Here is an 11055-nt window from a genome sequence, read left to right on the forward strand (position 1 = left end):
GTTCAGTTACTTTCCCTTTCTTAGGCACAGGGATGATAGTGGACATCTTGAAGCAGGTGGGGATACTGGTCTGAGCCAGAGAGAGATTGAAAATATCAGAAAACACAGCAGCCAGCTGGTCTGCACATGCTCTGAGATTGCGGCTAGGGATGCGGTCTGGGGATACTGGTCTGAGCTAGAGAGAGATTGAAAATCACAGCCACACCTCGAGGAGGGTTAGACACCTGCATGTTTTACGTTTGAATACATGGGGCATGATGATGTCTGCTCAGTAACATTAACAATGTGCTGTCTGAGACATTGGATAAAACTGACAAAATGTAATCATCATTCGTATGGGGTATGGTGGCCATTGGCTATAAATTACCCCAAGGCAAACATTTGGACTTTATTAGCCCACACAGTAACAAGGATGCAATTCCTTGCTAGGTTTAGGACCTCATATTGTAGCTTACAGAGACCTCAACTGATGTGTAAAACAACCTTAAAACTAGGTTTAGAAAACACAATACCTTTATGTGACTTTGTTTTTCAATCAAACTTTCTCCAAGTGGTTTCTTTTCCTCACAGAATCCATGAAATGATGATCACTTCCTATATTTATTTTACCGTTATTTAACTAGGCAAGTCAGTTAAGAACAAATTCTTATTTTCAATGACAGCCTAGGAACAGTGGGTTAACTGCCTTGTTCTGCCTTCAGGGGCAGAACAACCTTGTCAGCTTGGGGGGTTTGACCTTGCAACCTTCCAGTGACTAGTCCAACTGCTCTAACCACTAGGCTACCCAGCCACCCCCGATCTCTCCCTATACATTTCGTCACATTATTTATTGTTGTGTATGGTTGCCTAGAAACAACAGGTAACTCAACTTACGCCACTCTTCGCAACACCAACCAACAGAGAGCAAGTGTCCTGTCACCAGAGTGTCACCAATAAATGGTCAGTGGTAAATATCAGTGACAGACTTTAGCATTTATCTGGGAGTGAAGTTTTCAGGGACTCCCGCATGACGAAGATAACTCTTACAGATGGACGTTCAATATTTTTCACAATAATTGATAAAGCGTTCATTTTACAGATGCTCAGATGGGTTTGAGGGGGGCCTCAGTCCTGCCATAAAACATCATACTACTAACAAAGCCAACAAATGTGTCCAATGACACAAAAAAAAGTCAAGAATTCCTTTTACATCCTTGTCTTCAAAAAAAAAAAAAAAAAAAAAAAAAAAAAAAAAAAACAGCTATCTGCATGAGAACTCTTCTAGGAACAGCTAGGATCCTCATTATGTTTATTTAAATACACCAATTAGATTTGAGCACACAGATGTCAGTCGGGCACATCTCCAACTCATTTACTTTATTCACGTATTGATTTTAATTACAAATTCATATTACCAGTTGCATCTGCAGCATAATTCGTGATGTGTCATTCCATTTATTTTTATGCAAAAGTTTGGACAATGATGGATGCAACCCGAAGAGGATTTGGAGACGTGTCACTGTACTAGGAGAGTGTACTGCCCTCTAGTGGTTAACAGTGGAACTTCAGCCTCTTCTCACCAGTCAGGGTGATGGAGAAGGAAACATTCTTTGCTGATAGAAATATGCTGAGGACTACATGTCTCTCTGCTGATAGGACTATAACAGGATATAATGAGGACTACATGTCTCTCTGCTGATAGGACTATAACAGGACATAATGAGGACTACATGTCTCTCTGCTGATAGGACTATAACAGGATATAATGAGGACTACATGTCTCTCTGCTGATAGGACTATAACAGGATATAATGAGGACTACATGTCTCTCTGCTGATAGGAATATAACAGGATATAATGAGGACTACATGTCTCTCTGCTGATAGGAATATAACAGGATATAATGAGGACTACATGTCTCTCTGCTGATAGGAATATAACAGGATATAATGAGGACTACATGTCTCTCTGCTGATAGGAATATAACAGGATATAATGAGGACAACATGTCTCACTGCTGATAGGACTGTAACAGGATATAATGAGGACTACATGTCTCTCTGCTGATAGGACTGTAACAGGATATAATGAGGACAACATGTCTCACTGCTGATAGGACTGTAACAGGATATAATGAGGACTACATGTCTCTCTGCTGATAGGACTGTAACAGGATATAATGAGGACAACATGTCTCACTGCTGATAGGACTGTAACAGGATATAATGAGGACTACATGTCTCTCTGCTGATAGGACTGTAACAGGATATAATGAGGACAACATGTCTCACTGCTGATAGGACTATAACAGGATATAATGAGGACTACATGTCTCTCTGCTGATAGGACTATAACAGGATATAATGAGGACTACATGTCTCTCTGCTGATAGGAATATAACAGGATATAATGAGGACTACATGTCTCTCTGCTGATAGGAATATAACAGGATATAATGAGGACTACATGTCTCTCTGCTGATAGGAATATAACAGGATATAATGAGGACTACATGTCTCTCTGCTGATAGGAATATAACAGGATATAATGAGGACAACATGTCTCACTGCTGATAGGACTGTAACAGGATATAATGAGGACTACATGTCTCTCTGCTGATAGGACTGTAACAGGATATAATGAGGACAACATGTCTCACTGCTGATAGGACTGTAACAGGATATAATGAGGACTACATGTCTCTCTGCTGATAGGACTGTAACAGGATATAATGAGGACAACATGTCTCACTGCTGATAGGACTGTAACAGGATATAATGAGGACTACATGTCTCTCTGCTGATAGGACTGTAACAGGATATACAGTGCTTTCGTAAAGTATTCCGACTGCTTGACATTTTCCACATTTTGGTAGGTTACAGCCTTATTCTAAAATGGATTAGAATAGATTTTTTTCCTCAACAATCTACACACAATACCCCGTAATGACATCACAATACCCCGTAATGGCATCACAATACCCCATAATGACATCACAATACCCCGTAATGACATCACAATACCCCGTAATGGCATCACAATACCCCGTAATGGCATCACAATACCCCGTAATGACATCACAATACCCCGTAATGACATCACAATACCCCGTAATGACATCACAATACCCCGTAATGACATCACAATACCCCATAATGACATCACAATACCCCGTAATGACATCACAATACCCTGTAATGGCATCACAATACCCCGTAATGACATCACAATACCCCGTAATGGCATCACAATACCCTGTAATGGCATCACAATACCCCGTAATGACATCACAATACCCCGTAATGGCATCACAATACCCTGTAATGGCATCACAATACCCCGTAATGACATCACAATACCCCGTAATGACAAAGCAAAAACTTTTTTAGAAGTGAAACATCACATTTCCATCAGTATTCAGACCATTTACTTTACTTTGTTGAAGCACCTTTAATAGCAATTACAGTGTTGAGTCTTCTTGGGTATGGTTCTACAAGCTTGGCACACCTGTATTTGAGGAGTTTCTCCCATTCTTCTCTGCAGATCCTCTCAAGCTCTGTCAGGTTGGATGAGGAGTGTTGCTGCACAGCTATTTTCAGGTCTCCCCATTGGCTTGGCCACTCAAGGACATTCAGAGACTTGTCCCGAAGCCACTTCTGCACTGTCTTGGCTGTGTGCTTCGGGTCGTTGTCCTGTTGGAAGGTGAACCTTCACCTCAGTGTGAGGTTCTGAGTGCTCCCGAGTAGGTTTTCATCAAGGATCTCTCTGTACTTTGCTCCGTCCATCTTTGCCTCAATCCTGACTAGTCTCCCATTCCCTGCTGCTGAAAAACATCCTCACAGCATGAAGCTTCCAACACCATGCTTCATCGTAGGGATGGTGCCAGGTTTCCTCCAGATGTGACGCTTGGCATTCAGGCCAAAGAGTTCAATCTTGGTTTCGTCAGACCAGAGAATCTCATTGTCTGAGAGTCCTTTAGGTGCCTTTTGGCAAACTTCAAGCGGTCTGTCATGTGCCTTTTACTGAGGAGTGGCTTCCATCTGGCCACTCTACCATAAAGGCCTGATTGGTGGAGTGCTGCAGAGATGGTTGTCATTCTGGAAGGTTCTCCCATCTCCACAGAGAAACTATGGAGCTCTGTCAGAGTGACCTCGGGGTTCTTGGTCACCTCCCTGACCAAGGCCCTTCTCCCCTGATTGCTCAGTTTGGCCAGGTGGCCAGCTCTAGGAAGAGTCTTGGTGGTTCCAAACCTCTCCCATTGAAGAATGATGGAGGCCACTGTGTTCTTGGGGACCTTCAATGCTGCAGAAATGTTTTGGAACCCTTCCCCAGATCTGTGCCTATAAATCTGGGACTGAAAACAGAACGTAGGTATAAATCTGGGACTGAAAACAGAACGTAGGTATAAATCTGGGACTGAAAACAGAACGTAGGTAAAAATCTGGGACTGAAAACAGAACGTAGGTAAAAATCTGGGACTGAAAACAGAACGTAGGTAAAAATCTGGGACTGAAAACAGAACGTAGGTAAAAATCTGGGACTGAAAACAGAACGTAGGTAAAAATCTGGGACTGAAAACAGAACGTAGGTAAAAATCTGGGACTGAAAACAGAACGTAGGTAAAAATCTGGGACTGAAAAGCAAAGAGAAAAGGCAGAAGGATAAAAAAAGACTGAAATACGCCCTTAACATACTGTCTGTCTTTAGTAGAGCTGAGCACATTGTCCTTAACATACTGTCTGTCTTTAGTAGAGCTGAGCACATTGTCCTTAACATACTGTCTGTCTTTAGTAGAGCTGAGCACATGTCCTTAACATACTGTCTGTCTTTAGTAGAGCTGAGCACATTGTCCTTAACATACTGTCTGTCTTTAGTAGAGCTGTCCTTAGCACATGTCCTTAACATACTGTCTGTCTTTAGTAGAGTTGAGCACATGTCCTTAACATACTGTCTGTCTTTAGTAGAGCTGAGCACATTGTCCTTAACATACTGTCTGTCTTTAGTAGAGCTGAGCACATGTCCTTAACATACTGTCTGTCTTTAGTAGAGCTGAGCACATTGTCCTTAACATACTGTCTGTCTTTAGTAGAGCTGAGCACATGTCCTTAACATACTGTCTGTCTTTAGTAGAGCTGAGCACATGTCCTTAACATACTGTCTGTCTTTAGTAGAGCTGAGCACATTGTCCTTAACATACTGTCTGTCTTTAGTAGAGCTGAGCACATTGTCCTTAACATACTGTCTGTCTTTAGTAGAGCTGAGCACATGTCCTTAACATACTGTCTGTCTTTAGTAGAGCTGAGCACATGTCCTTAACATACTGTCTGTCTTTAGTAGAGCTGAGCACATGTCCTTAACATACTGTCTGTCTTTAGTAGAGTAGAGCACATGTCCTTAACATACTGTCTGTCTTTAGTAGAGTTGAACACATGTCCTTAACATACTGTCTGTCTTTAGTAGAGTTGAACACGTCCTTAACATACTGTCTCTCTTTAGTAGAGTAGAGCACATGTCCTTAACATACTGTCTGTCTTTAGTAGAGTTGAACACATGTCCTTAACATACTGTCTCTCTTTACTAGAGATGAGCACATGTCCTTAACATACTGTCTGTCTTTAGTAGAGCTGAACACATGTCCTTAACATACTCTCTGTCTTTAGTAGAGTTGAGCATATGTCCTTAACATACTGTCTGTCTTTTGTAGAGCTGAGCACATTGTCCTTAACATACTGTCTGTCTTTAGTAGAGCTGAGTACATGTCCTTAACATACTGTCTGTCTTTAGTAGAGTTGAGCATATGTCCTTAACATACTGTCTGTCTTTAGTAGAGCTGATCACATTGTCCTTAACATACTGTCTGTCTTTAGTAGAGCTGAGTACATGTCCTTAACATACTGTCTGTCTTTAGTAGAGTGTAGCACATGTCCTTAACATACTGTCTGTCTTTAGTAGAGGTGAGCACATGTCCTTAACATACTGTCTGTCTTTAGTAGAGTTGAGCACATGTCCTTAACATACTGTCTGTCTTTAGTAGAGATGAGCACATGTCCTTAGAGTGAGAGAGTGAGAGTGAGAGTGAGAGTGCTATCAGCGAGGCCAGGGCATTACAAGAGGAGGACAGGAAATGAGAGTGAGAGTGCTATCAGCGAGGACTTGAAAAATAAGGTGGCAAGTAGTCATCACAAGACACACAGCCACACTAGACCCACAGCCACACAGCCACACTAGACCCACAGCCACACAGCCACACTAGACCCACAGCCACACTAGACCCACAGCCACACAGCCACACTACACACACAGCCACACTAGACCCACAGCCACACAGCCACACTAGACACACAGCCACACTAGACCCACAGCCACACTAGACCCACAGCCACACAGCCACACTGACCCACAGCCACACTAGACCCACAGCCACACAGCCACACTAGACCCACAGCCACAATAGACCCACAGCCACACAGCCACACTAGACCAACAGCCACACTAGACCCACAGCCATACTAGACCCACAGCCACACTAAACCCACAGCCACACAGCCACACTAGACACACAGCCACACTAGACCCACAGCAACACAGCCACACAGCCAAACTAGACCCACATACTGTCTGTCAGCCACACTAGACCCACAGCCACACTAGAGCCACAGCCACACTAAACCCACAGCCACACAGCCACACAGACACACTAGACCCACAGCCACACAGACACACTAGACCCACAGCCACATAGCCACACTAGACCCACAGCCACACTAGACCCACAGCAACACTAAACCCACAGCCACACTAGACCCGCAGCCACACTAAACCCACAGCCACACAGCCACACTGATCCCACAGCCACACAGCCACACAGACACACTAGACCCACAGCAACACAGCCACACTAGACCCACAGCCACACTAGACCCACAGCCACACTAGACCCATAGACACACTAGACCCACAGCCACACTAGACCCACAGCAACACTAGACCCACAGCCACACTAGACCCACAGCCACACTAGACCCACAGCCACAATAGACCCATAGACACACTAGACCCACAGCCACACAGCCACACTAGACCCAGAGCCACACTAGACCCACAGCCACAATAGACCCATAGACCACACATTAGACCCACAGCCACACTAAATCCACAGCCACACTAGACCCACAGCCACACTAGACACATAAAGACACTAGACACACAACCACACTAGACCCACAGCCACACAGCTACACTAGACCCACAGTCACACTAGACCCACAGCCACACTAGACCCACAGCCACACTAGACCCACAGCAACACCAGACCCATAGACACACTAGACCCACAGCAACACTAGACCCACAGCCACATAGCCACACGAGACCCACAGCCACACTAGACCCACAGCAACACAGCCACACGAGACCCACAGCAACACAGCCACACGAGACCCACAGCCACACAGACACACTAGACCCACAGCCACACTAAACCGTTAGCCACACAGCCACACTAGACCCACAGCCACACTAGACCCACAGCAACACAGCCACACTAGACCCACAGCCACACTAGACCCACAGCCACACTAGACCCACAGCCACACAGCCACACTAGACCCACAGCCACACTAGACACACAGCCACACTAGACACACAGCCACACTAGACCCACAGCCACACTAGACCCACAGCCACACTAGACCCACAGCCACACTAGACCCACAGCAACACTAGACCCACAGCAACACTAGACCCACGGCAACACCAGACCCATAGACACACTAGACCCACAGCATCACTAGACCCACAGCCACACAGCCACACTAGACCCACAGCCACACTAGACCCACAGCCACACTAGACCCACAGCAACACTAGACCCACAGCAACACTAGACCCACAGCAACACTAGACCCACAGCAACACTAGACCCATAGACACACTAGACCCACAGCAACACTAGACCCACAGTAATGCGACACCCACAGCAACACTAGACCCACAGCAACACTAGACCCACAGCAACACTAGACCCACAGCAACACGAGACCCACAGCAACACTAGACCCACAGCAACACTAGACCTTCAGCAACACTAGACCCACAGCAACACGAGACCCACAGCAACACTAGACCCCAGCAACACTAGACCCACAGCAACACTAGACCCACAGCAACACGAGACCCACAGCAACACTAGACCCACAGCAACACTAGACCCACAGCAACACGAGACCCACAGCAACACTAGACCCACAGCAACACTAGACCCACAGCAACACTAGACCCACAGCAACACTAGACCCACAGCAACACTAGACCCACAGCAACACGAGACCCACAGCAACACGAGACCCACAGCAACACTAGACCCACAGCAACACTAGACCCACAGCAACACTAGACCCACAGCAACACTAGACCCACAGAAACACAAGACCCACAGCAACACGAGACCCACAGCAACACTAGACCCACAGCAACACTAGACCCACAGCAACACGAGACCCACAGCAACACTAGACCCACAGCAACACTAGACCCACAGCAACACTAGACCCACAGCAACACGACTCCCACAGCAACACTAGACCCACAGCAACACAAGACCCACAGCAACACTAGACCCACAGCAACACTAGACCCACAGCAACACTAGACCCACAGCAACACTAGACCCACAGCAACACTAGACCCACAGCAACACGAGATATCTTATTTAAAGGCCTAATGTTTTTTTCAAAAATGAAGATGAGGAAAGCGGCATTCTGATTTGCTGGTGTCGGGGAGCAGAGAGTAGTGGAATATTGTTTTTTGTTGTTAATTTGATCAAACCTGTTCATACATTTTTGATGAATCCTGTTCATGAATCCTGTACATTTTATAGCCTCATGTTACTGCTGAGCGAGAGCGTCATGAGTTTGTCATTGTTAGAAGCAGGCCTATATGAGTTTTTCATTCAAGGTGCTAGGCTATTTATTTTGTTAATCATCCATCTGCAATGCAAGCCTAAAAGCAATTGAGCTGTTTGGCATAGATATAATCTATTTGTTGACATCATGAAATGAATTATTATCCTAATAAATAAGCCATTTACAGGCTACACCACGTCATTTGTCTGGACCTATTATGTACTCCTGTCACGTACAGTTGAAGTCAGAAGTTTACACCTCAACCAAATACACTTGAACTTAATTTTTCACAATTTCTGACATTTAATCCTAATAAAAAATTCCCTGATTTAGGTCAGTTAGGATCACCACTTTATTTTAAGAATGTGAAATGTCAGAATAATAGAGAGAATGATTTATTTCAGCTTTTATTTCTTTCATCACATTCCCAGTGGGTCAGAAGTTTACATACACTCAATTAGTATTTGGTAGCATTGCCTTTAAATTGTTTAACTTGGGTCAAACATTTTGGGTAGCCTTCCACAAGCTTCCCACAATAAGTTGGGTGAATTCTGGCCCATTCCTCCTGACAGAGCTGGTGTAACTGAGTCAGGTTTGTAGGCCTCCTTGCTCGCACATGCTTTTTCAGTTCTGCCCACAAGTTTTCTATAGGATTGAGGTCAGGGCTTTGAGATGGCCACTCCAATACCTTGACTTTGTTGCCCTTAAGCCATTTTGCCACAACTTTGGAAGTATGCTTGGGGTCATTGTCCATTTGGAAGACCCATTTGCAACCAAGCTTTAACTTCCTAACTGATGTCTTGAGATGTTGCTTCAATATATCCACATCATTGGCCAGAACATCTTGGCCATGTTCTGTTATAATCTCCACCCGGCACAGCCAGAAGAGGACTGGCCAGCCCACATAGCCTGGTTCCTCTCTAGGTTTCTAATCTCCACCCGGCACAGACAGAAGAGGACTGGCCACCCCACATAGCCTGGTTCCTCTCTAGGTTTCTTCCTAGGTTTTGGCCTTTCTAGGGAGTTTTTCCTAGCCACCGTGCTTCTACACCTGCATTGCTTGCTGTTTGGGGTTTTAGGCTGGGTTTCTGTACAGCACTTTGAGATATCAGCTGATGTACGAAGGGCTATATAAATACATGCGATTGTATTTCAAATATTGCGAAAGGCCTGTTTTGTCTGCATGCTGTTCACTAACAGATCTGCCGCGCGTTCCAGACTGTAGGCTATGCCTTGGTATTTCGAGCTACACACAATCCACAGTTTGGCCCCAAAATATTAAAAGAAGCTATTGATCCTCTGTGGCTAAATTATGTGCATGTTCCATGATGTAGTGGGCTATTCTGAATAATTTAATTTATTTCTGGACAGCAGTGATTCTATAATTTTGACCAAAAAAAAAATGTATTTCAATTCATCAGAGGTGCTGCAGCTGCTTCAGAACCCTTTAAGCGCCTATGATTCCATAAAGAAATTCATAATGAAGTGCAACGCTGGTGAGATGAGAGATACAGGCTCATGTCTATCGCTCCGCAGAGAGCGGAGAGAGAGAGATCATAGAATGTGAATCTCATTCTAGTTCTGAAAGAGATACAGGCTCATGTCTATCGCTCCGCAGAGAGCGGAGAGAGAGAGATCATAGAATGTGAATCTCATTCTAGTTCTGAAAGAGATACAGGCTTATGTCTATCGCTCCGCAGAGAGCGGAGAGAGAGAGATCATAGAATGTGAATCTCATTCTAGTTCTATGAGAGAGATACAGGCTCATGTCTATCGCTCCACAGAGAGCGGAGAGAGAGAGATCATAGAATGTGAATCTCATTCTAGTTCTAAAAGAGATACAGGCTTATGTCTATCGCTCCGCAGAGAGCGGGCGAGAGATAATAGAATGTGAATCTCATTCTAGTTCTATGAGAGATACATGCTCGTGCCTATCGCTCCGCAGAGAGCGGAAGAGAGATAATATAATGTGAATCTCATTCTAGTTCTGTGAGAGATACAGGCGCTCCTAGTCACATAGCCATGGCAACAAGTTGGTCTCAAACATAGGTTACAATGTTATGCAAACCTTAAACCCTGGCCCCCAACCCGAATCAACTCCTAGAATATCAGGCCCAGGCTGAAAATCTACTATATCACATTATTGGGAGAAGACAATTAACGAAGAGTTAAC

This window comes from Oncorhynchus tshawytscha, linkage group LG03, assembly GCF_018296145.1.
Source record: "Oncorhynchus tshawytscha isolate Ot180627B linkage group LG03, Otsh_v2.0, whole genome shotgun sequence".
NCBI lineage: Eukaryota > Metazoa > Chordata > Actinopteri > Salmoniformes > Salmonidae > Oncorhynchus > Oncorhynchus tshawytscha.